At 37.9% G+C, this 26,936-nt stretch overlaps 1 protein-coding gene across 4 annotated transcripts in view; it reads left to right on the top strand.

Annotated features, from left to right (window-relative positions):
• LOC136863938 (serine/threonine-protein phosphatase 2A 56 kDa regulatory subunit delta isoform) overlaps positions 1–26,936 on the top strand; it is a 766,800-nt gene that overhangs the window by 555,320 nt on the left and 184,544 nt on the right. The gene's annotated exons all lie outside the window — the stretch shown is intronic.

Genomic DNA, 26,936 nt, shown 5'->3' with positions numbered 1-26,936 from the left:
TCACCTGCCTTCGTTCGACTGCACTCCATTACTTTTGTTTTGGACTTCTTTATTTTCATCTTGTACTCCTTACCCAAGACTTTGTCAATACCATTCAGCAGCTTCTCAAGATCTTTTGCAGTCTCAGATAGAATAACAATATCATTGGAAAATCTCAAGGTTTTGATTTCCTCTCCTTGGATTGTGACTCCCTTTCTAAATTCCTCTTTGATTTCCTTTACTGCCTGTTCTATGTAAACATTGTAAAGGAGGGGGGACAAACTGCAGCCTTGTCTCACTCCTTTCTGGATTGCTGCTTCTTTTTCAAAGCCCTCGATTCTTATCACTGCAGACTGATTTTTATACAGATTGTACATAATTCTTCGTTCTCGGTATCTGATCCTAATCACCTTCAGAATCTTAAATAGCTTGGTCCAATCAACATTATCGAATGCCTTTTCTTGATCTACGAATGTCATGTACGCAGGCTTGTCCTTCTTGATTCGATCCTCTAAGATCAGATGTAAAGTCAGGATTGCTTCACATGTTCGTACATTTCTTCTGAAGCCAATTTGATCTTCTCTCAACTTAGCTGCAACTTGTTTTTCATTCTTCTGTAAATAATACGTGTTAAAATTTTGCAGACATGAGATACTAAACTGATGGTGCGGTAGTTTTCACACCTGTCAGCGCCGGCTTTCTTGAGAATAGGTATAACAACATTCTGACGAAAATCAGATGGGACTTCTCCTGTCTCATACATCTTACACACTAAATTGAATAACCTTGTCATGCTGGTTCTCTTAAGGCAGTCAGTAATTCAGAGGGAATGTCATCAATTCCAGGTGCCTTGTTGCTATTTAGATCGCTCACAGCTCTGTCAAACTCTGACCTCAAAATTGGATCTCCCATTTCATCAGCATCAACAGCCTCTTCTTGTTCCAGAACCAAATTTATACTTATTTATCTTGATACAACTGTTGGATATGCTCCTGCCATCTTTCTGCTTTGTCTTCTCTCCCTAGAAGTGGCTTTCCACCTGAGCTCTTAATATTCGTACACCTAGATTTCCTTTCTCCAAAGGTTTCCTTGATTTTCCTGTTTGCAGCATCTACCTTTCCTAGAACCATACAACCTTCGACATCCTTGCACTTTTCCTTCAGCTATTCTTCCTTAGCTATCTTGCGCTTTCTATCCACTCCATTCTTTAATCGCCTGTATTCTTTTCTGCCCTTTTCATTTCTAGCATTCTTGTATTTTCATCGTTCATCAATCAGGTCTAGTATCTCCTGAGTTATCCACTGATTCTTAGTTGATCTTTTCTTCCTTCCTAACATTTCTTCAGCAGCCCTACTGACTTCATTTTTCATGACTATCCACTCTTCCTCTATTGTGTTTCCTTCAGCCTTTTCATTTAGTCCTTTAGCAACATGTTCCTTGAAACAATCCCTCACACTCTTTTCTTTCAACTTGTCTACATCCCATCTTTTTGCATTCTTTCCTTTCTTCAATTTCTTCAGCTTCAGATGGCATTTCATGACTAACAAGTTGTGGTCAGAGTCCACGTCTGCTCCTGGGAAAGTTGTGCAATCCAACACCTGGTTTCTGAATCTCTGCCTAATCATAATGAAGTCTATTTGATACCTTCCAGTGTCTCCAGGGCTCATCCACGTATACAGCCGTCGTTTGTGGTGTTCGAACCAAGTATTGGCAAGGATCAGTGCAGAATTCAACCAGCCAACTTCCTCTTTCGTTCCTTTGACCCAATCCAAATTCTTCTTCTGTATTACCTTCTCTTCCTTGGCCTACCACTGCATTCCAGTTTCCCATCACAATTAGATTCTCGTCACCTTTTACATATTGTATTCAATCTTCTATATCTTCATATATTCTTTCGACTTCCTCATCATCCGCTGAGCTAGTAGGCATATAGACCTGCACTATTGTGGGGGGCATTGGTTTGGTGTCTATCTTGACGACAATAATTCTTTCACTATGCTGGTCGTAGTAGCTTACCCGCTGCCCTATTTTCTTACTCATTATTATTAAACCAACTCCTGCATTTCCCTTGTTTGATTTTGTGTTGATAATTCGGTAGTCGCCTGACCAAAAATCTTGTTCTTCCTGCCAACGTACTTCACTTATACCAACTACATCTAACTTTAGTCTATCCATCTCCCTTTTCAGATTCTCTCATCTACCACAACGATTCAAACTTGTAACATTCCACGCTCCGACTCGCAGAATGTCAGTATCCATCTTCCTGATGATCGCCCCCTCTCGTGTAGTCCCCACCCGGAGATCCGAATGGGGGACTAGTTTACCTCCGGAATATTTTACCCAGGAGGAAACCATCATCAGTACATCATTCATACAGAGAGAGCTGCATGTCCTCGGGTGTTAGTTACGGCTGTAGTTTCCCGTTGCTTTCAGCCGTATAGCAGTATCACACAGCTAAGCCATGTTGAGTATTATTACCAGGCCATATCAGTCTAGACTGCCGCCCTTGCAACTTCCGAAAGGCTGCTACCCCCCTTTCGATGAACCATTCGTTAGTCTGGTCTCTCAACAGATACCCATCCGATATGGTTGCACCTGCAGCTCGGCTACCTGCATCAGTGGGACACGCAAGCCTCCCACCGCGGCAAGGTCACATGGTTCGGAGGTGAGGATATTTTCAATATCGTCCTGGAAAAGGTAAGTAGAGTATAGGAAGAAAGAATTGAAGAAAGGAGACTCCACCACGAGATAAGATTAGGTTCAAAGCACAAAGGGTTTGGTATAAACTGTTTGGCCTTTGCTGATGACATAGCAGTCCTCTCTGGAAGTATAGACACAGCCTTAGATCATTTCAACCTTCTGAAAGAAATAGCAGGAAAAGTTCGATATCAGATATGTTTTGAGAAGACTAAATTCATGTAAAATATTAGGGATTCACCCACAGCACCGTAAAAAAAAAAGTAGGTACAGGAAAATCAACAAGGTTAATAAATTGAAATACCTAGGTGAAATAATTCAGGTTGATGATCTCGATAAGGAAGCAAACAAATCAAGAGCAAGAAAACTGGAACTAGCATACCAACTCACTAAAGATACCTACAATAAGAAGAATCTCTCAAGGAAAACTAAAATCAAACACTACAAGACAGTAATCAAACCAGAGTGTCTGTATGCCACAGAATGCATGTTCTCTATGGAAACTGGTGAAATAGGAGAGAGAGAGAGAGAAGAAAAAAGGAAAATATTGAGGAAATTTGGGGACCATTGAAAATGAAGGAAAGAGAGTTTAGACATATGAGGAATAGAGATCTATACAAGGATGAAGAAAATGAAAGGCTGTTAGACATGATCAGGAAGAGGAGAATTACATTTTTTGGTCACATAATGAGAATGGATAACAGTAGATTGACAAAACGAGTGTTTAACCATGTTTGCAAGAGCACGAATGGCAACCAGTGGATCCAAAGAGTAAAAAAAAGATATGACAGAGATTGGAATAACAGACGATATAATACAAGAAAGAACAATGTTCAGAAGATTGATACAAAATTTCAAGGGTTTCCAGGAGAAGGAAAAGAGGAAAGGTAATAATATCTGGTCCCACAGGCATGATTTGATTAGAGACTCGTGTGTGAACATTGAAGTGGGCAAAGTTAATACAGATATGGTTAAAATTTGTAAACATTTTCGTAATACACAGGTAATTTATAGCAGCAGTTTCGAGAGACACTATTACACAAAGCGTGGCCTTCATCTAAACAATTCAGGTAAACGAAAGATAGCAAATATTGTTCTAGATTTTATTAATCATAAGATATGTACTGTAAAAAAAGGGCAACTCCCTTGAGTTATAATACTGACCAGGAAAACTAGTAGAAAGAGCCAGCTGTACTTCAAGCTGGCTCAGCCAACTAGTAATTGAAACTCAGGAAAGTAAGGAATTTCAAGTTACCCAATTGCAACAGTCAATTTTTAGAGGGGAAGGGGGTCTGAGATTGCTCGTGGTAAACTGTCAGAGTATAGTAAATAAACAATTAAAATTCGGTACATTGATGGAATCTTATGAGACTGATGTGGTGATAGGAGTGGAATCGTGGTTGAGAGAAGGGGTGGGTAATAGAGAAGTATTTCCAGAAGGGTACACAGTCTATCGTAGAGACCGAGGAGATAAAAAGGGGGGGGGGGTGTTTATTCTGGTGAAGGAAACATATTGTTCACATGAATGGTTTACCGATGAAAGGGATGAAATACTAGGGATAAAATTAATTTGTGATAATATGAAGGAGGTGGGAATTATAGGAACATACAGGCCAGGAAGAGAGGAAAGAGACATGGAAATATTTGAGAAAATAATAGATTATACTCATAAAAACAATAATAATGATGTGGTAATAATTGGGGGAGATCTAAACTTGCCTGAGGTTGAATGGAATGGAGCTGCAAGTGAAGTCCATGAACAGAAACTAGCAAATAAGTTAATTTGGGAGGGAGGATTTACACAAGTAGTACAAGAACCGACTCGTCTCAATAACTTACTAGATGTATTCTTGGTTAAACCATGGGAAATTGTTGATAAAACTGAGGTAATTGAAGGACTGATGTAGGATGTAGGACTGGTACCAAAAAGGTTTAATAAGAAGGTCACACAAGACAAGAAATTGTACAGAAAGACTAAAGTTGATGAATTTGGGACTTACCTTAAATCACAATTCAGTTGTTGGATACACTTTGGGCTAAATTCAAAGGAATCGTTTGGGAAGGAGAGAAGAGATTTGTACCTGTTAAGAAGGGTAAAATGACTTCAGACCCTGTTTATTATGCAAGGGAAATAAGATAATTAAGAAGAAAATGTAGAATAGTAAACAGGAAAATCAAAGAAGGTAGGGAGAGTAGAGAAAGTAGAAAACAGCTAATGAGGGAACTGAATAGAGTAAAAAAGGAAGCAAAAGAGAATTATATGAATGGCATTCTTCAAGAGCGTAATGACCACAAAGGGAAATGGAAAAAGCTGTATTCATATATCAGGAATAAAAAGGAAATGGAATCCAAATTCCTACAATGGTGGGAGAAAGGGGTGAACACTATTTAATAGATACTGAGAAAGCAAACCTCTTTAGTAGGGAATTTAGAGATTCAGTAGATGATTGTCAGGAGTTGGACACCGAAACAGAAGTTACAGAGGGACAGACACAGAGGGAAACAAGAAGCTTCTCGTTCAATAAAGATATTTTCAGAGAAATCCAACTGCTTTAGCAAGGAAAAGCAGCAGGAAGTGATCAAATTACTGGGGAGGTGATAAAGACAATGGGGTGGTACATAGTGCCTTATTTAAGATTTCTCTTTGACTGTGTCATAAATAATAGTGTAATACCAAAGGAATGGAAATAATCTATAATAATACCAATTTATAAAGGAAAGGGTGATAAAAGGAAACCAGAGAACTACAGACCAATCAGCCTGACCAGTATAGTTTGTAAAATACTGGAGAGTTTAATATCAAAGTACATCAGAGGGATATGTGATGATAAAAATTGGTTCATGAGGAGCCAGTATGGATTTAGAAATAAATTTTCTTGTGAGGCACAACTGGTGGGATTTCAGCAGGACATATCAGATCAATTGGATTCTGGAGGCCAGTTAGGTTGCATAGCCATAGATCTTTCCAAAGCCTTTGATAGAGTGGAACATGGAATATTATTAAAGGAATTGGAGGGAATAGGATTGGACGTAAGGGTTACACGTTGGGTAAAAACATTTCTAAATTAAAGGGTTCAGAAAGTCAAAGTAGGAATTAAGGTATCGCAGGAAGAGAAAGTTTGGAAGGGAATTGCACAGGGTAGTATAATCGGTCCGTTACTTTTCTTAATATACGTAAATGATTTAGGGAACAATATAACATCAAAAATAAGATTGTATGCAGATGACATAATTGTTTACAGGGAAATAAATACCATTGAGGATTGTTCAGAATTACAAAGGGACCTTGAGAGTATCCAACAATGGGTTGAAGAGAATAACATGAAAGTTAATGGAGGCAAATCAACTGTTACAACATTTACGAACAGGAGTTTTAAAACTGAATTTGAATATACTTTGGATGGTGTAGTTATCCCAAAAGATGGCAAGTGCAAATACTTAGGTGTAAGATTTGAAAGTAATTTGCATTGGAAGGGTCATGTGGATGACATTGTTGGGAAAGCATACAGATCGTTACATGTCATAATGAGGCTACTTAAAGGATGCAACAAAGAATTAAAAGAGAAAAGTTACTTAAGAATGGTTCGTCCATTATTGGAATATGCAAACAGTGTTTGGGATCCTCACCAAGAATACCTAATAAAAGAAATAGATAGTGTGCAGAGGAAAGCAGCAAGATTTGTAACAGGGGATTTCAGGAGAAAGAGTAGTGTATCAGAAATGTTAAAGAAACTAGGGTGGGAAACTTTAAGTAAGAGAAGGGAGAAAACTAGACTTATAGGTTTATATAGAGCCTATACAGGAGAAGCAGCATGGGGAGATATCCGTGAGAGGCTTCAGTTGGAAAATAATTATATCGGCAGGACTGACCACAAATATAAAATTAGAAGGAATTTTAGCAGAAGCGATTTGGGTAAATTTTCATTCATTGGGAAGGGTGTGAAGGAGTGGAACAGTTTACCAGGGGTAGTGTTTGATCCTTTTCCAAAATCTGTACAGATATTCAAGAAGAGAATAAACAGCAACAGAGAAAATAAATGAAATGTTAGAGGGCATTCGACCAGTGCAGGTTAATGTAAATAAAGAATGTGTGTGAATAAATTAATTCCATCCCCTGGTCTAAGGAGTTTGGACAGCCAAAGTAGGGGACTGCCTGTAGGAGTGAAGTACAGTGGGGACTTCGAGGGCCCTGGGACCACTACGGTAGCTGTGAAGGCCCTTCAGGAACTCTGAAAAGTGGTGGTAAAAGGGGCTCTGGTTAAGACGCAGCAGGTCGTTATGCTACTTAGGTTCGAGAATGGGTAAAGAAAAGAAAAAGTAAATAAATGCAATGTAAATTTTAATCTTATACCAGTTATACAGTATCATTTGAAGTAATTCCACATACTGTATATCAGATGACTATCTTTGTAAGTAGTACTGGAGATATTATAAGTAGAATTTTGTAAACAATGTAAATTTATTAAGGATGAGCTGTGTGTTTAATAGAAAAAATTGTTAGCGTAAATTATATAATATTGTATTATAGGAAAATTTTATTCTCTTGTTAATTTAATATTTAGTGCTTGACAATAATGTATTTTAGTGTACCATTTGCCACCGAGGTAAACACCTCATTTGCAAATAAAGAGATTTTGATTTTGAAAGTGAAAGGATGAAGAACTATTGGAAGTCAAGAAAAGAAGGATTAAGGTGAATGCACAGGGTTACTTTCCGTGGTCCTTAGATGGCCAAAATCGAATAAAGAAGAATAATACTAATAATGGACTACAAGTACAGTATCCAAAAGCCGATGTCACTGGAGCATGATGTTCTGGAAAGTTACCAGTTAATAACCCAACTGGTGTAATGCCAGGGATGACGTGTTGTAAGCCTAGTTGGACTAGTGAGGAGAGAGGAAGCACAGGAGGAGTACAGAATTCATACTCTACAAGTTGAAACACTTCAACAATTATTAGGAAGGTGTGCACAGAATTTTAAATATTTTTTACAGTTGTTTTAATATTCAATTTGTGATAATAGAAAGGAAATAAATGTTTAAAATTTTGAGAAAGATAAGTGTGATTTGATAGTATCTGATGTTCTTTGAAGAACAAAACATGTCATTCTGTTTTTAATTAAGTTATATCTTTGTATGTAATCTGCTATTAAATGTTTTCTTTTGCATGTGTTTTATACTTTAATTTATCCTGAATTCATTTTGTTAGGCTGAGGAACTTCACAGTTATAGATTAACTAAGTCAAGACTGAAAAGAAATGGCTTTCACATTAACATAAAAAGAAATAAGTAGTTCAACATCTCAAAGTTTGAACGAAGTCAGTGACTGCATGGTTGTGGCCTCCTGTTGTCCAATTTTACAGATTGAAATTTACCGGGTGAGTTGGCTGCACGGTTAGGGGCGCGCAGCTGTGAGCTTGCATCCGGGAGATAGTGGGTTCGAACCCCACTGTCGGCAGCCCTAAAGTTGGTTTTCCGCGGTTTCCCATTTTCACACCAGGAAATTGCTGGGGCTGTACCTTAGTAAAGGCCACAACCGCTTCCTTCCCATTCCTAGGCCTTTCCTATCCCATTGTCGCCATAAGACGTATCTGTGTCAGTGCAACGTAAAGCAAATAGCAAAAAAAAAAAAAAAAGAATTAAAAAAATTGCCTCCCCCCTCCCGCATGTTTATTTTTCAGTTGTATTTTTCCATATTCTTTTAGTGCCATCCTTAAACAGCCATCATTTTATTGCTCTTGAGGTACATTTCCAGAAATTAAATAATCTGAAGTTTTGTTAATTTCACTGCATATTCGGCATTTGTCACAATTATCATTGAAATATCTATATGTACTCATTCCATTAAGAAGGCATAATAATGTAGGTGCTTTTCTGCAAGAAACAACTGATACCCTTGTGAATAAAAGTCATTTTGAACAGTTAAACCAATGCTTGAACATAAATCCAGCATGAAACTTGTTTTGGCGGTTCATCATCCATTACCACACCACCATGAACTCTGCTCTGTTTACATTTGTTTACTCATAGAATTCTCATCTCTCTTCCTTTGCTGCTGCCTTGCATGGATTATCATAACGGTGAGCTTAACTTCTGCTGAGTTCTGCTCTTGTTCTTACCCCAGTCAGGCTTATCCTCACCTCTTATCTGTTAAATGTACATTACACTTCACTTTTTTTCCTCCCATTCAAACATATTCAATATCCAGTGCTTTTAGCACGTTATCACAGCACACAGTTAAACCATGTTGTTGCCTTTTTTTTTTACTGCATTAAAAATAGGGGTTGCTTCCTGTGTTGTGTATAAATTCATGTATACCATAATATTGATGGCTATGGTCAAGAACAGAAAGTAGGTTTGGCAACAGCTGTTGACCAATAAAGAACTAAATATGTTTGAAAGACTACTGCTTACCACTGCCCTTCAAGGTTGTCCGTGATTATATAATGGTAAAAGAGAATAGGGCAGAATATGTCAGATACATATTTGATGGACACAGCACTTATTTTGTGATTCAATGTTGTTTGAGAAATTCCAAATTCTTGAATCCATGAACGGTACATTGTCGAACACTCTGCTAATTTGGATAAATAAGTAGCTGGGATCAGTCAGTAGTTATACGAGGACTATTTTCTAAAACCAAGGATAATTTTTCAATAAAATAAGAAGCACTTTGTATTTTATTTTTTTTGCTAGGGGGCTTTACGTCGCACCGACACAGATAGGTCTTATGGCGACGATGGGATAGGAAAGGCCTAGGAGTTGGAAGGAAGCGGCCGTGGCCTTAATTAAGGTACAGCCCCAGCATTTGCCTGGTGTGAAAATGGGAAACCACGGAAAACCATCTTCAGGGCTGCCGATAGTGGGATTCGAACCTACTATCTCCCGGATGCAAGCTCACAGCCGCGCGCCTCTACACGCACGGCTAACTCACCCGGTACAGTTTTGTATTACTGGTTAATTCCTTTTGTATGCCTTTGCATACCGTCAGCTACATTTCTACTTAATTTCAGGCTTACTGAAATATTTGCCATAGTGTGGGAAAAGTTTTTATAGACCCTAGCTGTAGAAGTTTGCCATCTGCAAGGAAAACAAAAGGTGCTAATCATTAGGTGTTGCTCAGCCACAAGCACTCATCCAGTCTTCTGGCTGGCAGCAGTTCGACCACCCTCCCTACGGCCGTGACCATGTGCCTAATGACTGCCATCTCTTTCTGCATCTGAAGAAGTTCCTCGGCGGCAAGTGTTTTCATAGTGACAAGGAAGTGAACGACGATTTAGAAATGGAGGGCTCAGTGCCAGACGTGACTAAGCACCATCCGCCAGATTTTGAGTAAATGAAGGATAAAGTCAACAAGGGATTTAAGATTATAGCAGCTTTCAAAATCATTTATTAAAGCACCTGATCAGTGAGAAAAGTATCCGCTTTCATAATGTAAAGTATTTCAAAGTTACTCTTACGCTAGTGTGCATATCATATAAGAAATAAATTGGTAGAGGTATTTACTTCTGTCTGATATGTCCTATCATTATCGCTAACGGTAGATAAGTGCTTGTACTACATCAGACATTAGAGATTTACTTCTTTGCCGGAGGTCCTAGCTCACCGTAAAGCCATCATATTATGACAAGAAGATCATAACCATAAATTTTGTTATTATATGTATTTTAATGTTATAATTATTCCTGCAACATTGTCTTTGTCTGATATGCATATGTTTTAGTTATCACATATCTATTTAATTTTTATTTGACTGAAGATGGCCACTAAGTGGCTGAAACTAGTCCCGAGACTAATGTATTATCATTTACTTGATATATTGTATTGACAAGGCAATTGTCAATTCATTTCTTATAATTGCACTTCAGTATGGAATAGAAATGAAATTTATAGCTTATAAGTATGCATATCAGTACTAAATTCTACAAATTATACCCTCAAAGAAATAACTATAATATACCCTCTGACAGTCTGCTTGTTTTAGGGTGTGAAGACAATGGGGAGATTTTGTTTGCTCTTCGGATAATTGCACATACACTATCGCAGAAATTATACTATAATATGCCCTGTTCATTCTGATCTGTTGCCTCCACTGTTGCCAGATTTATGTAGAACTGATGATGAATGGGAGGGATATACTTCAACGGCCCCAATAGGTCCGTCTTTTTTGCAGTTGTTATCGTGTGCCCTTGAGGATACAAGAGTGGATTTGTGCCCCTAAATCCACTTGGGTGACCAACTGTTTTCTTACCCAGATCAACGGTCGCTGGAATAAGTTCTTGAAAGTTGTAGAAAGCTGTGAACTTAAGTGGGCTGTTTTTATGCAGAACAATGTTTTGAATCTGGAACCACTGCACATTTTCTCTTGCGATAGATGTTTAGTGATCTCATTCTGGAGTTCTTTGCCGGAATAGAACGTGCTGCTATCAATGTGAGTGGTATGAAAATGAGGTTCCTTCTTTTCTTGCTGATGCAATGAATTGTCAACCAGTTTTCTGGTGTAAAGACATCGGGCATACCTGATTCATTAGTAGAGGTATTTACTTCCGTCTGATATGGCCTGTCATCGTTTCTAACAGTAGATAAGTCAGATACTGATGAGCTCTTATGTAATATCACCAATATCACCACCGTCTTGGCACTTAGTCATGTATGGTTCACACATCACAGTCAACTTTATAGTGCCAGACTTGCTCACTGGTGGTAGCACATTACAGAAACAGTAAGGTTGTTAATCATAAGTGGCATAGATAGAATACAATCTTTTCTACTCATTACACTGAAAATGTCAAAATGAGCTGCAATGGCACTTAGTTACCTCTTGCACTGATCCACTCGAATGGTTTACCACTGATGGCAGACTTCTACAACTAGGGTCTACAAGAACATGTCCCGTGCTATGGCGGTTGTTTCAGTAAGTATGAAATTATGTGGAAACGTAGCTGAAGGTATATAGAATGAAATAAGAAAAGAATTAACAAATGATATATAGTGGTTCTTAATTTATTGGCAAAGAATCCTTAATTAAAAAATATCCCTCGTATAAGTATAGCCATAACAAGTTATATGGTTCTTTTTTTTTTTTTTTTTGGAGGAAATTCCACCTTTACAATACCAATTAATTTATTCCTTTCAGAATTACATCGATGAATCATGGTTCGTGTTCCATCTTTGTTAAAAGACATCTTCAGCCATCAAAATACAAAAAACAAGGATATTAATTTTGAAAAACACTAGATGTTACCTTGAGTGTTAAATTTGGTCAGTGAACTCTAGTAAGAAACTATCACTGTTGAAAGCATATAATCATAATAACACACATGCAAATTGAGTTAAAATTTATGGACTCAAAGTCACCATTATTAAAAAACATACATTTCCATTAATATACATGTACACATATAAGAACATACTTTTTATGTGTTTTTAAATTAAAAATTATGTATAGTTTTTCCAGTATTTGAAGAAGCTCTTACTTTTATGTGAAATAACGTATGTGAAGTATATGCTTGTTATCCTTAAAATCTGGATGTGTTTGTGTGCAGCTGTTGAAGTAGCTAGTTTAAAATAAAATATGTCCAACACTTTACTGAAGGGCTGCAATTCTTGGTAGTTAAAGCTGATTGAATTGGACTATTCCTGAGGGGAACTTCTTTAAAAATGTTCACAAGCTGAAATGCCAGGCTTGGTTTTATTGAAGATATTAAAATGGAAGAAGTCTCTTAAAGAAGGAATAGAAAAATATATTTTAAAGGATTTGAAAAAGTTTATGTGGTATCAAAAACATAGTTGCCAAAAAACATAATAGATTCCCAGCAATGAGTATCCACAGGTCTGATTTCAATCATTCATTTTCATCAATCAAACAAGATTTATCTATTCCTTAAATAGCTAACAAAAGTATTCTTTTAAACATCTTTGAGAATATTTTTTGAAAATAAAGATAAAAAATTACCCAAATGGTAATTGAATGAAATATCTGAAAGTATAAACATCCTCTTTGAAGGGATCATTAATATATTTTTCGTTAACACCGCAACATGTACGCAAAATCTGCATACTTCTACTTCACTTCAACACACCCCTCAACCCCCTCACTCCTTCCCTACATGCTCGTTACTCCAAGCAGGCAATCAGCTGTCCGCAGTTCATCACAAGGCCACGCACAGGTTGACCAGCCTAATGTAAGACTGGCGAGGAAGTGAGTACTCAGATAGTTACATTTCACCTAGAATCCCTATTTGGATAGTTATTGATAGCAGTTGGGAACCTTTCTGGAAGGATGGCTGCACAGAATGTACTGAGCCCTGAAAATTTTTTTCTGTGGTTTTCCCTTTTCACGCCAGGCAAATGCTGGGGCTGTACCTTAATTAAGGCCATGGCCGCTTCCTTCCTACTCCTAGCCCTTTCCTGTCCCATCGTCGCCATAAGACCTATCTGTGTCGGTGCGCCATAAAACAGCTTGAAAAAAAAGAGGCAGCAGGGCCAACGTCTCACGCTAAGCATACAGTAATATGAAGACTAATAGCATGGTTAATATTTAGCGTTGATTCATCAATACATCCATGTTGAAGCATATAAAGATGTGCACAGAGACTGAGGCTTGTAGACTGATTAGTTTATTTCTTTGGAACAACTGGATGCACTTATTGCTTTGTTATATGCTGGTGGAATGGAGCTTATAAACTCGCTGGTCTTTCTGTGAACCTTACGTGATTGTCATATGTAATAAATTTCATTTTGATCCGTATTGACAGTAAATTCGTAGTTAAATGAGGTAGGAGTGGATAAACCTATTCAGTACACGTATAGAATGTAATGACTTACGCTTTAGTCATGATGATGATGATGATACTGGTTGTACGTCCCACTAACTATTTTCACAGTTTTCGGAGACACCAAGGTGCCGGAATAGAGTCCCGCAGGAGTTCTTTTACGTGCCAGTAAATCTACCGACTCGAGGCTGATGTATTTGAGCCCCTTGAAATACCACTGGACTGAGCTAGGATCAAAACTGTCAAGTTCGGGTCAGAAGGCAATCGCCTCAGCCATCTGAGCCACTCAGCCCAGCACATTTTTTTCATAGAGTATTCATTGGTACTAGTTTCGCCCTCAAATTGTGAAGTCATCCTCAGCCATTACAGGAAGCAATAAATTGAAGGACGATGTTTCACTGCCAATAATGATAATCATTTAAAAAGAACTCAAGATTTTAAATTATTTAATCATATTTTTATGTGTATTGTACCTTAGTGTTAATTCTTGGTATGATACTAATTGTTAAACATCTCTGCATTTTACTTGTTACATTAAGCCACATTTCAACATCTCTTTAACCAGCTTATTAATATCTCTATACTCATATTAGAACCCAGTAAACAACAAATATTTGGACAGTTCTTAAATACATATATTCATAAATGACAATAAAAATCTTAAGAGTTTAAAGTGCTTTTCTCCTTTTTTAATTCTAGATGTTTCTTGCTTCATTTATATTTGTTATTGTACCAGTCATGGCTTACATATAATAACTGACGATGACCTCAAAATTTGAGGTCTAAACTAGTACCAATGAATACTCTATGGAAAAAAAAAAAAAAAAACATAATTATTTCATTGTATAATGAATAGTTGGACACACTCAGAACTCATTTGACTTATGTGATCGTCTTAATGGGGTTCCCTTTTTTTCACTAACACTGTGGGAAGAAACCGGTTCACCAAGCAAGTTGGCCGTGCAGTTAGGGTCGCATACTGTGAGCATTCATTCGGAACATGGTGGGTTCGAACCCCACTGTCGACAGCCGTGAAGATTGTTTTCTGTGGTTTCCCGTTTTCCATTTTCACCCCAGGCAAATGCTGGAACTGTACCTTAATTAAGGCCACAGTCGCTTCCATTAATTAGCCCTTTCCTGTTGCATTGTCATAAGATCAGCCTCTGTCAGTTCATCATAAAACAAATAGCTAAAAAAGAAAGATAAACAGGAATTGATTCAAAGAAATACTGAGCTATGTATGCTTTGACCTCATTTGCAGACAGACATATTTGTTTTAGCATTTACTATTTGAAATAGCCTCCCTTATGAACCATGTAAAATTGCTGCATTGGGAAGCCTTGTGCGTCCCAGTGAAGCAGATAGCAGAGCCTCAGGTTCAACCATATCAAATGGTTATCTGTCGAGAGACAAGACTAATGAATGGTTCATCGATAGGGGGGTAGCAACCTTTCGAAAGTTGCAAGGGCGCCAGTCTGGATGATTGACTGATATGGCCTTATAATAATGCTTAACACATTGCAGACGGGAGACGAGTTAACTCGTGTTTGACTGGCCGAGTGTTGCGGACGAGAGACGAGTTAACTTGTCTTCACGAGACTCGTACGTTCAGTGACATCTGTCAAAACTTCTGAAACTAGCTGGCGATCAAGGTTACTAGAATCTCGGTGTTGAAGCTTTTGTTTATTCCATGCTAGCTTTCTTTTACGTTTTTCATCTGTTTTATTATTCATTTGCTAAGTTTTCCGACCTCATGTTTATATCATTCAAGCAGCCATGAGGTGGGCAAGGTGGCGCTCCTTAGACTGAACACGAGCTTAGACGCAGGCGAGATTTGCATTATATGTAGATAAGTAATTGGATTGCCCCCATGATGTTCTAGTCGAAATTCCAGCTACAGGAATGAAACAAAATCCAACCAGAAAGTGCAGTATGTGTTCCAGCAACAGCAAACGAAGTAAAACAAGGTATACTTGCAAAAGTTGTTGTGCGCCCCTTCACAGAGGTCATTGCTACACAGCCTACCGCACCAGGAAACATTACTAGGACTCTTACCAAAGGTCTCCAGTAAATTTCACCATAATTAGTACAAGGTTAGTGAAGCTAGACTCATTTGTTTATGTGCATGCACTGCAGCAATAAGTTAACACAGAAAATGGCCGGGCGCAGGGGTTGAGCAGTGTGATGAGCATCCGGTCTGCAATGTGTTAACATGGCTTAGCTGTGTTGATACTCCTACACGGCTGAAAGCAATGGGAAACTACAGTTGTAAATAACCCCCGAGGACAAGCAGCTCTCTCTCTGTATGAATGATGTACTGATGATGGCTTCCTCCCAGGTAAAATATTCCGAAGGTAAAATAGTCCCCCATTCGGATCTCCGGGTGGGGACTACATGAGTGGAAGCTATCGTCAGGAAGATGGACACAGACATTCTGAGAGTCGGAGCGTGGTATGTTAGAGGTTTGAATCATTGTTGTAGGTTAGATAATTAAAAAAGGTAGATGGATAGAATAACGTTAGATGTAGTTGGCAAGAAGAGCAGGATTTCTGGTCAGGCAACACAGAATTATTAACTCAGAATCAAACGGGTTAAATGCAGCAGTTGGTTTAATAATGAATAAGAAAATAAGGCAACAGGTAAGCCACTACAACTAGCATATTGAAACGAATGCCCACCATAATAGTGGAGGTCTATGTGCCTACTAGTTCAATGGATGATGAAGAAATAGGAAGAATATACGGAGAGATAGAAGATATAATACAGTATATAAAAGGTGACTAGGATCTAATAGTGATGGGAGACTGGAGTGCAGTAATCGGCCCGGAAATAGAAGGTAGCACAGCAAGAGAATTCGGATTGGGACAACAGAATGAAAGAGGATGTCGGCTGGTTGAATTCTGCACCGGTCATAATTTAGTGTTTGCTAATACTAGGTTCAAACAACACAAAGAACAGCAGTATACGTGGATGAGACCTGGGGACTCAGGAAGGCATCAAATAGACTTCATTATGATTAGACAGTGTTTCAGAAGCCAGTAGCAGATGTGGACTCTGACCCCGAATTGTTGGTCATGAAATGCCATCTGAAGTTGAAGAAATTGAATAAAGGAAGAAACGCAAGCAGATGAGATCTAAACAAGTTGAAAGAAAAGAGTGTGAGGGATTGCTTCAAGGAACGTGTTGCACAAGGACTAATTGAAGAAGCTGAAGGAAACACAAGAGAGAGTGAATGGACAGTTTTGAAGGGTGAGGTCAGTAGGGCTGCTGAACAAAGGATAAGAAGAATCATTGGATAACTCAAAAGATACTAGACCTGATTGATGAACGACGAAGTACAGCAATATATTAGGAATCAATTGAGGAATGTTCCTTATCTTATATAAAATATAACATTTATTAAATTAATAATGGTATTGATTCTCTTGGAATTGTAATCAGTTTGAAGCAAAAAATTAAATCAAGAGGGGTATTAACACACATTCAACATGAAATATGCCTTTAAACACACTTAAAATGGTTGGCATGGGTTATATGTCATAAAAACTTGTTAAAATTTAAAGAACATCCTAGGATCCAGGTCACAAATAATTGGAGGGCATTTGTACAATGTTGAGCAGAGTTGTAAAATAATATATATAAAGAAATTGAAGTAGAGGAATGTTATGAAGTTCTTACGTTGTTGCTGTAGATATAAAAACATATGTTAAATAATTGTCGATGAAAAATTAAAAAATCATGTATCAAAATTGACAATCTTCTGAAAGTGCTGATGTTAAGACAATTTGCAGTTAAGTCAGTTTGCCGAGAAGTTGGGGGAACATCCTTTCTTGTTTTGTAACAGCTGCTGTATGTTGAAAATGTCACTGTTGATGTTGATGGTAAAAAGTTAAATGATGGTACCGCCTTGGTTGTATGGCACATTAGTCGCAAAAGGTGGATGTTCTCTTACTCCTCGCTCTCGTTACCCTGCCGCTAGGAAAGCTGAATTATGAAGTACAAGAAGGCAAAAATTGAAGAGGGCAGAAAAGAATACAGGCATTTAAATAATGAAATGGATAGAAAGATAAGGCAGAAAGAAGGAAACTTTTGGAGTAGGAAAAACTGGGTATATAAATATGAAGAGCTGAGATGGAAAACCACTTCTTGCTCGACTGATCTCCATTACATTTGTTTGGGATTTTTCATTTTGTACTCCTTCTCAAAGTCTATGTCCATATCATTCAGCAATTTGTCTTCTGAAGCATCAGACAACATATTATCAGCAAATTTCAGAGTCAGAATTTGACAAGAGCTTTGAGAGACCTAAATAGGAACTATTCAGGATCAGAATTCAGGACAGGTGTCTGTGCGAAATCGGTACGAGTCACTCCAAGTAGAACAACAGAGGGAAGATGAGGGACAGGGAACTGTTGCTTAGATGTGTGGAAGTAGGAGGAAGGGAAAAGGTAGGAAAGGAAAATGTAGAGTAGAGAATAGGAAAAGACAGGTGGAACAGGGTCATGGGAAGGAGAAAAGGGAGGAGGAAGTAGCTTCTACAGCTATCAGGAAAGATAGGGCTGACCAGGAGGGCAGGGGATCAAATGAGGTGGGTAGGATTGAGGCTCTGGTCATGGGGGATTCCATCGTTAGACACATGGGGGAAAGTGTGTGGAGGAAAGGGTACCAGGGTAGAGTGTTATCCAGGAATTAGCTTGAGGCAGATGTTGAGGAAAGTAGAAGAGAGGGAGGAGGGGAAGGAGAAGGTGGTAGTGTTTCACGTTGGTACCAACAACGTAAGGCAAGCTGATATAAGTACCAACATAGATGGAGATGTGTGGGATCTGGTAAATGCAGCACGGGTGAAGTTTAAGAATGCGGAGATTGTTATTAGTGGAATACTGTGTAGGAGGGATACTGACTGGAGGGTGATTGGGGATTTAAATGAGACTATGGAGTGGGTATGTGGGGAAACTGGGAGTGAAATTTCTAGATCCTAATGGGTGGGTAGGAGATAGGGATCTGCGCTTAGATGGCCTTCATTTAAACCACAGTGGTACGTATAAGTTAGGAAATTTGTTTGGAAGGCTAATAGGGAGGTACATTCAGGGAAACGGGATGGCCTAGGGAGCGGTGATAAGGGAACAGGGAACTGGAAATCAAGTAGGGATGACATACTGTAGAAGTATTGTAAGGAAAGGAATAGAATTAAGTAATTTAATAGATATATATATTTACCAGATATTGTAATAGGATTTGAATCATGGCTGAGAAATGATATAATGGATGCAGAAATTTTCTCACGGCACTGGAGTGTGTATCGTAGAGATAGGATAGGAAGGGTGGGAGGGGGAGTGTTCATTCTGGTGAAAGAAGAGTTTGTAAGCTACGAAAAAGTTAAAGATGAGACACATGAAATTCTAGGTGTAAGGCTCATTTCTAAAGATAATAGGCAACTTGATATATTTGGAGTGTACAGATCGGGAAAGGGTAGCACTGACGCGGATTCGGAGTTATTTGATAGGATGGTCAGCTATGTGGGAAACGATATGGAAAGAAATGTGATTGTAGCGGGAGATCTGAATTTGCCAGATGTCAATTGGGAAGGAAATGCAAACGACAGGAAGCATGACCAACAAATGGCAAATAAGTTAATATGGGAAGGACAGCTGATTCAGAAAGTGATGGAACCAACCAGAGGGAAAAATATCTTGGATGTCGTGCTGATAAAACCAGATGAGCTCTATAGGGAAACTGAAGTAATAGATGGTATTAGTGATCATGAAGCTGTTTTTGTGGTAGTTAAAAATAAATGCTGGTTTTCCGTGGTTTCCCATTTTCACACCAGGCAAATGCTGGGGCTGTACCTTAATTAAGGCCACGGCCGCTTCCTTCCAACTCCTAGGCCTTTCCTATCCCATCGTCGCCATAAGACCTATCTGTGTCGGTGCGACGTAAAGCCCCTAGCAAAAAAAAAAAAAATAAAATAAAAATAAATGCGATAGAAAGGAAGGTCTTAAAAGTAGGACTGTTAGGCAGTACCATATGGCTGATATAGCAGGCAAGAGGCAGTTTCTAAAAAGTAACTATGATCGGTGGAAAACGGTAAATAAAAATGTAAACAGACTCTGGGATGGGTTTAAAGAAATTGTTGAGGAATGCGAAAACAGGTTTGTATCATTAAGGCTGGTAAGGAATGGTAAAGACCCACCTTATTATAATAGAGAAATAAAGAGACTAAGAAGGAGGTGCAGACTGGAAAGAAATAGAGTTAGAAATGGCTGTGGAAGTAAGGAGAAATTGAAGGAACTTACTAGAAAATTGAATCTAGCAAAGAAGGCAGCTAAAGATAACATGATGGCAAGCATAATTGGCAGTCATACGAATTTTAGTGAAAAATGGAAGGGTATGTATAGGTATTTTAAGGCAGAAACAGATTCCAAGAAGGACATTCCAGGAATAATTAATAAACAAGGGGAGTGTGTATGTGAGGATCTTCAAAAGGCAGAAGTATTCAGTCAGCAGTATGTAAAGATTGTTGGTTACAAGGATAATATCGAGATAGAGGAGGAGACTAAGGCCAAAGAAGTAATCAAATTTACATATGATAACAATGACATTTACAGTAAGATACAAAAGTTGAAAACTAGAAAAGCGGCTGGAATTGATCAGATTTTTGGAGATATACTAAAGACAATGGGTTGGGATATAGTACCATATCTGAAGTACTTATTTGATTATTGTTTGGTCGGAGGAGCTATACCAGATGAATGGAGAGTTGCTATAGTAGCCTATAGTAGTAGCTATAGTAGGAACTGTCACCCCATCAACACAGTAATTAAAACTGAGAGGACTTTTCTTATTTGTGAATCTCACAACCTGACTTTTAACCCCGTTTATCAACATACCATTGCCTGCTGTCCATCTCACAACATTTTCGAGGTCACGTTGCAGTTGCTCACAATCTTGTAACTTATTTATCACTCTATAGAGAATAACATCATCCGCAAAAAGCCTTACCTTACTCATATCATTTATATATATAAGAAAACATAAAGGTCCGATAATACTGCCTTGAGGAATTCCCCTCTTAAGTATTACAGGGTCTGATAAAGCTTCACCTACTCTAATTCTCTGAGATCTATTTTCTAGAAATATAGCAACCCATTCTCACTCTTTTGTCTAGTCCAATTCCACTCATTTTTGCCAGCAGTCTCCCATGATCCACCCTATCAAATGCTTTAGACAGGTCACCTGTACCATACTGACATTTTTCATTTCATTATAAATTATATATCCATAAGATTCTTACCGTTAAAATAACATGTTTTAGGATTCGACAAGAGTTGTTTATGCATTAATATGGCTGATGATGACCTCTAGGTGGGTCGAAACTAGTTCCATGTAATTTAAAATATTGTAAATGCATATTAGTATTGAATAGGTGGAAACCTTTTCTGTGTTATTATTCATATGTTATTTTCAGTTCACTACGGACCAACAACATGAAATTCATAACCCTTGTTAATTCTTATAGCTTGTTTCTGTATTCGAAAAATAACATCAAGATTTGATTTGTAGCAGCCCCAAAGACCAATAGCATAAGTGATGACTGAATGGAAATATCCAAAATATGCTATTCTAACATATTGTTCACTACAACTATTAGATAAAATCTGTAAGGCAAAACAAACAGAACTCGGAGACTTCCCTATTTTTTTAATGTGACAATCCCATCTTAATATTTCATCTATATGGACACCTAAAAATTTTGTGGTCAATGTATTTTCAATTGCATTTGATGTAAGGTTGTGATTTTTTTTTTTTTTTTTTTTTTTTTTTTTTTTTTTTTTTTTTTTTTTTTTTTTGCAGTTTTGTCATGGTAGTTACATTCCTTGAATTCCATGTATTGGGTCTTTTTTAAGTTCAGTGTTAATTTGTTTTTCCTGAACCATAATTCTAACCTAGACAGGACTGTATTTGCTGCAGTTTCTATAGACATAGGCTCAGGATTATTAATAATTATGTTTGTATCATCAGCATACAGAACTGCAGTTTCTACTTGATTATTGTGAGGAAGATCATTCACATAGATCAAGAAAAGAACAGGCCCCAAAATACTACCCTGCAGAATACCTAAGTCTATATTTTTTACCTGAGAGTTATATGTCTCATTATACCCTTTACTGTTACAATGTGTAATTTCAACAAACTGGGATCATTTATCCAGGTATGATCTAAACCAGTCGTTAACAGTTCTTCTGACTCCAGTCTGATATATTTTGTGCAACAATATTTCATGATCAGCAGTATTAAATGCCTTTGAAAGGTCAAAAAATAGTCCTATCACAGTTTCATCATTATCAAGAGCATTTACGACCAACTTTGTAAAATGTGATAAAAGCAGACAAAGTACTTCTGCCAGCTCTGAACCCGTGTCGTGCATTATTTAACAAGTTATATTTGATTAAAAGTTTAGTAAGCAATCTTTCATAGCACATTCAAATATTTTTGAGATAACAGTAAGTATTGATATTGGTTTGTAATTATGTAAATTGTATGAGTTTCCACTTTTAAAGACCGGGATAATGTTAGCTATTTTTAGGAGATTAGGAAACTGACCACTTGAAATTGATTCATTGATGAGATAAGTTAAAGGCTGTACCAGATAAGGAGCACATTTTTTAATGAGTTTAGTAGGAATTTCATCTACACCCGTGGAAGTTTTATTCTTCAAGGGCTGTATGATTTTAAGAACTTCCAATTCTGTTACTGGAGTTAATTGCATAGAATTTTGCACAAAGGTTGGGAGTTCTGGTAATACATCTGATTTATTTGCATTTTCAAGTTTGTATGGTAGCAATAGAAAGAAATAATTTATATAATTAGCCAAATGATGAGGGTCATTCATTTGTATTCCCTTATCATTTTTTATGGCAGCAACTTTATTAACAATTGCGTATTTGTTGGTTTCTCCCTTGATTACATTCCATATGGTTCGTGATTTATTGCACAACTCTAACTTTCTTGTTATTGCCGCCCTAAGAACTCTTTGATAGACTCATTTTTAGTTTTTAACATACTTACAAAAAAAAAACGGTCACAACTCTGCTGTGCTAATCTACTTATTAATTTACATTTTTCCCTTGAAATCTGTATACCCTTCGTGATCCATGGCTCTTTTGAAGATTCATTAATTACTGCGAGTTTTTATGGAAAATGTAATTCAAATTGCATTAAAATAATGCTTAAAAAGATTCTATACTTTTGGTCAATGCTGTGACCAAATGTTATTGGATCCCAGGTCTGAAGTTTAAGACTTTAAATGAAACTGCCACATGCAGTTGCAGAGAAAAAATAAGTTTATTGTGCTTGCTTCAGTTTGGTTGAATCCTTGTTAGCATTCTCAATTTCTAGTTGTAAAATTTGAGCATGATGATCTGATAATCCAAAATTTATATTGGACGCTTGCATTTTAGAACAATGGAAATTAATACAAATGTTGTCTATTGTAGTAGCTGAGGAGGCAGTTACCCGGGTGGGTGTAAAAATTAAGTGTTTTAGGTTACAGCTTTGAAGAACATGCAGTAGTTGTGATGTTGACGGAAGGTTTTCCTCAGTAAAATCTATGTTAAAATTACCACAAAGTATTAATTCTGTGCTGCTATTCCTACTGAAAATGTTATGAAGAACTTGATCTAATTTTCCTAAGATAATCTCCACATCAGCATCTGGTGAATGGTACACGGTTAACAGAATTACCCTTTTACCATAGAGAAGCTTAAATTCCGCTGAAGTTAGTTCAAAATCTAATTCAGAATTACGCACTTCAAGATCCTTCCTTTCTTTACATTCAATTCCTGACTTAGCAAAAATACAAACTCCCCCATGCTCTTTGTTAACACGACTGTAATTACTTGCCAGATAATAACCTTCAAATATTAATGAGTTCAAGTTCATCATTATTACACCAGTGTTCACCCAAACAGATAAACATAACATCCTGTATCGAATTTAAAATTACTTGTAATTCCAAAATTTTATTTTTAAGACATTGAATGTTCTGTTGAAATATTTTGAACTGCCTATTCCTACACTCCAAGTCATTACCAGTATTTAATTCTGGACCTACATTCTGGATTGAAATGTTACTGGGTCCAGAATCTAACACATGTTTCCCAGACTACATAGTTCTAGGACAGTCTTTTCCTGATCTTTACTTGTAATGTTACTTGTCAACTTGCTTACATATTGCTTCCCCAGTCTATTCAAGTGCATGCCATGCGTCGTTTGAGAAGTTCGGTTTAATTTACTAATGTCTAATAGTATAACATTTTTGAAATGATTGGACCAAGCTATTTAAGATTCTGAAGGTGATCAGGATCAGATATAAAATAAAAAAGAAAAGATTATCTACAGTGGGTGCAAAAAATCAGTTTTCAATGTTTAGAATCAAAGGCTGTGAAAATAAAAAGAAGCAGCAATCCAGAAATGAGTGAAGCAAGCCTCTAGTTTGTCCACTCTCCTTTTCATTGTTTATATAGAACAGGCAGTAAAGGAAATCAGAGTGGAATTTGTATAGGGAATCACAATCCAAGGAAGAGGAAGTGAAAACTCTGAAATTACATCCCAATTCATACAAAAAAGCTGTGTATTTTAGCACGATACACAGAGCCTACACTGTCCCTCTATCTAAGGGAGACCTTAGAAAAGAATGAGATACTATTCAGTTTATAGCTGAAAACAATTGATATAATAAACAATTTATTGATAAAATAATCAATAAATTAAAAGAACAGGCATTTCACCATTTTAACTATTTTTTTTTTTTTTGCTACTTCTTTTACGTCGCACCGACACAGATAGGTCTTATGGCAACGACGGGACAGGGAAGGGCTAGGAGTGGGAAGGAAGCGGCCGTGGCCTTAATTAAGTTACAGCCCCAGCATTTGCCTGGTGTGAAAATGGGAAACCACGGAAAACCATTTTCAGGGCTGCCGACAGTGGGGTTCGAACCTACTATCTCCCGAATACTGGATACTGGCCGCACTTAAGCGACTGCAGCTATCGAGCTCGGTATTTTAACTAATGAAACTACACGTAAGACAGTTTATACTTCTTTTACGTTTAACGACAAGAATATATGTCAGATCACTAACATTTTCAAGAAGTACTGTCTTAATATAGCATATAAAACCAGCAATAATACTTCCTTCTTATTTCATAACACTCATTTAGTAAACTCTGCTAATAAATTCCTTAACTTGAGAGTGGTGAATATAGGGCCAACATATGTAGATCAAACAGGGAGGAATTTTGCAACATGTTATTCGGAGCACATCAATGCAAAAATATATAACCGGTTTTCAGCTATGAGCCAGTACATGTCTGACTCAAATCACAAATTCATGCTCATAAATCAAGAGCTATACATTTTAAAAGTTAAGCAAGGGCACCTTGTTCAGTATCTTTGAAAATTGCTGATCTGTATCGACAGAACACCTTTTTTTTTTTTTTTTGCTAGTTGCTTTACGTCGCACCGACACAGATAGGTCTTATGGCGACGATGGGACAGGAAAGGGCTAGGAGTGGGAAGGAAGCGACCATGGCCTTAATTAAGGTACAGCCCCAGCATTTGCCTGGTGTGAAAATGGGAAACCACGGAAAACCATTTTCAGGGCTGCCGACAGTGGGGTTCGAACCTACTATCTCCCGAAGAACACCTACTGGACCACTATCTATTTCTGCAGTAGCTATTGATGTCCCCCTCAATCACTCACAAGTGTACATAAGTTATTTGTTAAGATCAAGCAAGTCAAGAATAGACTCAACACAATAACTCACCAATTCAAAACCAGGTCACAACATTTTATGACGTATGGACACAAGTATCACCAAGCTTCCCATCGGAGATTGGTTTAATGTGTGTTCTCTTATCTTGATGTCTTGGCATGTTTAATATTTTTATTATGCCAAGGTCTACATTCATTATACAATATTTGTGATGCATGGACATACGTGCTGTCAAGTTTTCTATCAGAGATTGGTTTTAATGTGTAACTTATTTTTAGATGTGCCAGTTTTTTAAAAATCTTTATGGCTGATGATGGCCCAAGTTGCCGAAACCAGTCCCATGTACTAATTACATGACAATGTAACTGATTTTTGACCAAATATATTTACATGTTTTATTAGTTTGGTATAGAATAGGTGGGCCCATTTTACCTACCCATTGTAACTACTGTCAATATGGATCATAATGAAAACTTTTTATTATGGCATGCACTTGAATAGGCTGAGGAAGCAGTTTGTAAGCAAAACAATCAGGGATGCTCTTCGTAGTTAAAAATGTTGGTGCAGTCGGATTGGTGGAGAAAATTTTTCTTTTCAAAAAAATTATATTATTTTGTTACTTCTGGGAGCGCGATTGAAATTGACGAACTTACCATTTTTGCTATGCCAGAGAGTCAGCCGCTGCCTGTTGCTGTGTGTCAGAGGAGGAAAGGGAGGGGAAATGGGAAACAGAGGTGCGAATCCACAAGTTTCTCGTTCGTTTCACATAGTCGCTTCCCAGCTCCAGTAGACAGTGTACGGTTTGTTCTGCACAAATTCACTGCTATGCGAACCCTGTAGAAAGAGAAGGTGAACTTTTACCAAGAATACAGGCAGTTTTCCAGGTCACACATCCTGAACAGAGCCGAAAGGTCACTGCTACACCGTTGTGAACTGTGCATCGAAGTAGGAGGAGGGCATATTGAACATTTACTGTAATCAAACCACTGGGCATATTGATTCCTTCATTCAGTATTTCATTCCATTTACAATGTTGTGAGTGAAGGAATACACAATCACGGGGGGGGGGGGGGGGGGCAGCATTGCATCTTCAAGCTTGTTAAATAATAAAAAATGTTACTGCGATGAACAGACAGGAGGAGAAATGATGTGGTGCATTCCTTGACTGACAAAGGAACGAAAATCCTACAGCCTGTTTTCCAGTCAGTGACCGGGTCAGGGATCGAATGAATGAAGCCCCCATCTTGCGGCGAGGATAGGAATCGTGCCGGCTGCCGAAGCCTGTCGCACTCCTCTGGGGCAATGATTAATGACTGACAGATGAAATGAAAAGATATTGGAGAGTGTTGCTGGAATGAAATATGACAGGGGAAAACCGGAGTACCTGGAGAAAAACCTGTCCCACCTCTGCTTTGTCCAGCACAAATCTCACATGAATTGACCAGGATTTGAACCACGGAACCCAGCGGTGAGGGGCCGATGCGTTGCCGCCTGAGCCATGGAGGCACTTCCTTGACTGACAAGTATGTCTTAATAACACTCCCACCGGGCGAGTTGGCCGTGCGTGTAGAGGCGCGCGGCTGTGAGCTTGCATCCGGGAGATAGTAGGTTCGAATCCCACTATCGGCAGCCCTGAAGATGGTTTTCCGTGGTTTCCCATTTTCACACCAGGCAAATGCTGGGGCTGTACCTTAATTAAGACCATGGCCGCTTCC

This window comes from Anabrus simplex, chromosome 2, assembly GCF_040414725.1.
Source record: "Anabrus simplex isolate iqAnaSimp1 chromosome 2, ASM4041472v1, whole genome shotgun sequence".
Taxonomy (NCBI): Eukaryota; Metazoa; Arthropoda; class Insecta; order Orthoptera; family Tettigoniidae; genus Anabrus; species Anabrus simplex.
This window is presented reverse-complemented; position numbering and strand designations above follow the sequence as displayed.